This window comes from Medicago sativa, chromosome 4 (assembly GCF_051527215.1).
Source record: "Medicago sativa cultivar Bolivia chromosome 4, Bolivia_mono, whole genome shotgun sequence".
In the NCBI taxonomy this organism is placed as follows: Eukaryota; Viridiplantae; Streptophyta; class Magnoliopsida; order Fabales; family Fabaceae; genus Medicago; species Medicago sativa.
The window spans coordinates 85,180,991-85,186,222 of NC_140752.1; the positions used below are offsets into that span (position 1 = coordinate 85,180,991).

The window sequence follows — 5,232 nt, forward strand, 5'->3', positions numbered from 1 at the left end:
CATTGACCATACACTCATATGCAGATAGTCATATGAGTACAATTGTATATGTATATTTGCTAACTTTAATTATGTATGATGATTATTCTTTGGGTTAAATATGTTTTTGGTCCTATAAATATATCAAAGTTTTTTTAGTCCCTCTAAAATTTTCTTTTAACTTTTAGTCTATATAAAATTTTCAACCAACACAGTTGGTCCCTATTTTTTAATGAAATTGTGCAGAAATGTATAGAATATTGTAAAAATCACTCACAAAAAAAAATTAGAAATTTTTTAACAAAATATAAATTAAATATGGATTTTTTACCATAAAAAATATAAAAATTCATATTTAATTCATGTTTTCGTTAAAAATTCTAATGTTTTTTGTGAGAGATCTTTATAATATTATAATTTTTCTGCAAAAATTTATTCAAAAATATGAATTCTACATATGAGTTTACTTTAAAGGAGGGACCAAAAGTGAATATGTAAAAAATTAGGAGGACTAGAAGTTGAAGAAATTTTTTAAATGAACAAAAACAAAAAGTTGACATATTTGTAGGGACAAAAAACACATTTTATCATTAATCTTTTTGGACCTTATATTAATAAAAAATGGGACACAAAATATTGGGACCGTGCTATATAGTCTAGCCTTAATGGACTATAAGCCAACCTTAATGGTGAATGCAAGGGCGAAGGGCTTCATAGCAATGGGGTAGCATTAGCTACCCCAAAAGAAAAATACTTGAATAATTGGTGTGATTTTATATGTAGCTGCTTCATTAATATATTATTTGACTACTTCAAATAATTTTGTTGGTTCAAAGGAATATGATATTAAAAAAAATTGATAATCTATTTAGGTTAGTGTCAATTATGGATGTCTTTGTGAGCTTAGCTCAGTTAGTATGAACAATGCATAAAATATGTAAGGTCCGGGGTTCGAATCCCGACCACCACAAAAAAAAAAAGTGTCAATTATGGATAAATTTAACTTCCTAAAATTTCATAAAGAGCGAGTTCATAAAGAGCGAGTTTTATAAATTTAACTTAAAATTTCATAAAGAGCGAGTTTTATAATATTGAGAATAAAATAAAAAATAAAAGACACGACTTTTTTAATTTAATTTCATATCAAGATTAAATAAAAAATAGCTTTTTTCTTTTGATAATATTGAAATAGTTAAAATAATGAATTTAAGTTTAAATATGACTATATTAATAAATATGAATTTTTGAGAGAGAATTGATAAATATGAATATAACAATTAAAAAAATTAGTCTAAATATATTGACAGAGAATGAATCTAATTGGTGAGTCAACTCATGATATTCGCCAAATCTTTATGGATAAATTTAACTTCCTAAAATTTCATAAAGAGCGAGTTCATAAAGAGCGAGTTTTATAAATTTAACTTAAAATTTCATAAAGAGCGAGTTTTATAATATTGAGAATAAAATAAAAAATAAAAGACACGACTTTTTTAATTTAATTTCATATCAAGATTAAATAAAAAATAGCTTTTTTCTTTTGATAATATTGAAATAGTTAAAATAATGAATTTAAGTTTAAATATGACTATATTAATAAATATGAATTTTTGAGAGAGAATTGATAAATATGAATATAACAATTAAAAAAATTAGTCTAAATATATTGACAGAGAATGAATCTAATTGGTGAGTCAACTCATGATATTCGCCAAATCTTTCGTTTCGTACATGTAGTGTCATTTCCGAATCATAACAACACAACAAGAACTGAACAGAATATACGATAGTGTGAAGCAACCTCTTTCTTATAGTACTAGTACCTCTCACATTAACACATTTATAATAGAGAAGAGATTAAGAATGGAAGAAGAGAAAAAGATGGAAGGGAAGAACACATTCGATTTAGTTTCAGATGATTCCGATCACCGATTCCGCAACAACAATATCACCGGAAACTGCTTCAGCGACACAAAAAGCGCTGTTTACAAAAGAATCATGAAAGAGTGGAAAATCCTAGAAAAGAATCTTCCTGATTCCATATACGTTAAAGCCTATGAACGCCGCATCGATTTACTCCGCGCCGTCATCATCGGTGCCGCCGGTACACCTTACCACGACGGTCTCTTCTTCTTCGACATTCAATTCCCCTCCGATTACCCAAACAACCCACCAAAGATCAAATACCATTCATACGGGTACCGTTTAAACCCGAATCTCTACCCTAACGGTGCCGTTTGTTTAAGCCTTCTGAACACTTGGAATGGTAGAAAGTGCGAGAAATGGGACCCATCAAATTCCACTCTTCTTCAGGTTTTAGTTTCTATTCAAGCACTTGTTCTTAACGAAAAGCCACTTTTTAATGAACCTGTTTATCGTGTGTTGAAACGTTCTCTCCATGAAAAGAAGTCACGTGCTTACATCGAAGAGGCTTTCGTTCTCACGTGCTACACTTCCATTAACCTCATTCGGAAACCACCTAAGAATTTCGAGGATTTTGTTAAGGAACATTTTCGTGAAAGAGGTCGTGTTCTTCTCACCGCGTGTACGGAGTATGCGAATGGGCGCGTGAGAGTTGGGTATTACGGTTACAACAGCAAGAACAAAAACAAGAACAACGTTAAAGTTAGGGAGTCTTTGAAGTTGTCGTTACGGAATGTTTACTGCGCTATGTATAAACCGTTGTTAGAATGTGGTGCTTCTTTGGAGGGTTTTCATGAAGTTTTGGAGTTTGAAGTACAAGAAAAGAAGAAGAAGAAGAGCAAGAGATCCAACGGTGGAGATGGAATCTTGAAGAAAGCTATGGATAAGATCAAGCTAGTTTTTGGATTGAAGAAGAAGAAGATGAGTACGTAACGCAGTCAAACAGGGCTTCCTTTATTTTCGCTAATAAGTTATGCATGATCATGAATTTTATTTTATTATTAAATTATTAAATAAATTATGATTTGGTAGTGTAGAAGGACCTATTCTCTTGTTAGGTTTTTAGGTACGTACAAGGAATCTCTTTTTATTTTTGTACTAAGCAACAAAAAAGGATATATGTGGTGGAGTTTGATCTCTGAAGTCTCAATGGATGGAGTATGAAATGTTTCTAGCTTCAGTTTATGAATAAAGTTTATTTGTTCCTTATTTTTTTTTTCTCTGTTTTGTATTGTGTTTGGTTTTTACTTCTTTTTTCTAAATGAAGTTTATTCGTGCTTGTGATTTGATGTGACTTGGTGACGTTGGTATAGCTTGTATGGCTTCATGCATGTGATAACAAATAAGAAACAACTTATTATGATCCGCGGTAAACATGATCAATGAAGGAAAACAATTCTCGTTTTGAGGCATACTTGGTGACTTTGTTTATTTTTGGATGAGTGGAATTGGAAAATTAAGCGGTGATTTTTAGAAGCTATAAAGTGTAATTTTTGTTAAATTTACTATGATTCACGGTAATTTTGTCAATATCATTTCTCAATCAATATTTACTAATTTTTTAAAATATTTCAACAAGTTTATCTCTTAAAAAAAAGACTTGAACATTATCTATTGAAGACATTTCATTTTAACTTCTTCAATCCACCACCTGTTCAGTGGTGGAGCCACGCGAGGACACATGGGATGGCCATGGCCTCCCCATTAAAATAGACTGAAAATTACTAAATTATCCTTAACTTAACAAAAAAATTACAACCGCTGCCACCCTCAGTTTTTTACTTATGAAACGTGTACTCACTTAATAAAATTTTTCTTCTTCTTTAGCCCTCCTCCATTCCATCCATCACCTTCAATTCACGCCGTGACGGTTACGCCCTCCATCTCCATCGAAGCTCACTCATTCGTCTCCATCCATCATCTCTATGTTCGTCTCCAGGCTCCAGCTCTGCACAAACCCTGACAGTAACTTGTAATTGTAAGATAATTTTTCCATCTCCTGTTTCGATTTCCCTTTGATTTGTTTTTTCCCTTCCATTTCGAATCATGTGTGGTTTGTTGTTGTTTTTGTTGTTTGGTAATGAATTTGGTATTTTGATTTGGTTTCACCTAAATTTCTCCATAACCCAAATTAAACCTTTTCTATACTGTGGTGAAGGAATGAGAAAATCGAATATAAATTGGTTGAAATTGAATCTGAAAATTTGAAATCGATTAGAAACTAAAACAACACTGTAAAAATAAATTGAAACTTGAAACTGAGTTGATTTTGAAACTGTTTCACTAAACCATATAAATCGGTTGAAATTGCTTCGTTAAGAGTCTTAGCATTATAAGTGTTGTATCCACCAAATCAAAAGGATGTCGGCCATATATATGAATCTAAAATGGGGTCGTTATCAAATGCAATTAGAAAACTATCTCATGTCCGGTATCGAGAATCATCCAAGGCGGTTTCAACACACTTGGTTAAGCATGTTTCCTACATGGCTAGAATATTCACCGCCAAAAGATGATGCATATTTGCTTATGATGTTGTCTCTTTAGCAAAAAACCAAGTGGACGTCCCGGGTCACATGTATTCATTTCTATGTAGTTTAATTTTTTAATGATTCACTTTATGTATTATGTAGTTTAAATTTTTTTATGATCGATTTTATATTTATTACAACTTAAATTTGTTGTATATAATATGACTTGTATATTTTAGTTTATTTTGATAGCGTTCATCCCAAACTTTTTTGTCTGGCTCCGCCACTGCACCTGTTATATTCTAAGAAACAATGATAGATAATTTTTATTTTAATCGGCAAAATTTATTACTAACATAATTGAGTCCAAAGCACAAGGAGTATAAGTTTCATTAAGAGTTTATATTATCTTGTTCTCTAATCGTTTCAGGAATCATGCTTCTCTAATTTACTATAACATGTTTATCTCATATCACTTCATGACTTGTTATTACCCATTAAACATATTTTTTGAGATCTCCGATCATTTAGGCCGGGTTACCATAGCGAATGTCGGTTCATCGCATCTCATATCACTTCCTTAATTTTTCTTAAAAGGAAAAGGTATATTGAATCAAAATTCTTGCAATAAAAAAAAGTTCAGTTTCTCACTTAACGTGTCGGGGTATTTTTAATGCCCAATTTCTCCATGACTAACATAGAGAGTAACCTAGAAATATTAAAAGAGAGACGAGAAACAAACATTAAGAACTGCAAATAACCATATTTTTTAAAGGGGCAAAACGGATAAATCAAGTTGATTTTTTGTAGAATCAATTCATCGGGAGCAAAAGTTGGGAAAGGTAGCTTCATGTCAAAT

At 31.4% G+C, this 5,232-nt stretch overlaps 1 pseudogene across 1 annotated transcript; it reads left to right on the top strand.

Moving 5' to 3' along the window:
• The first annotated feature begins 1,671 nt into the window (after positions 1 to 1,671).
• Positions 1,672 to 3,111, top strand: LOC146933019 (putative ubiquitin-conjugating enzyme E2 38 pseudogene; annotated as a pseudogene). Its single transcript, XR_015007307.1, has one exon. The product of XR_015007307.1 is annotated as a putative ubiquitin-conjugating enzyme E2 38 pseudogene (transcript).
• The last annotated feature ends 2,121 nt before the right edge of the window (positions 3,112 to 5,232 follow it).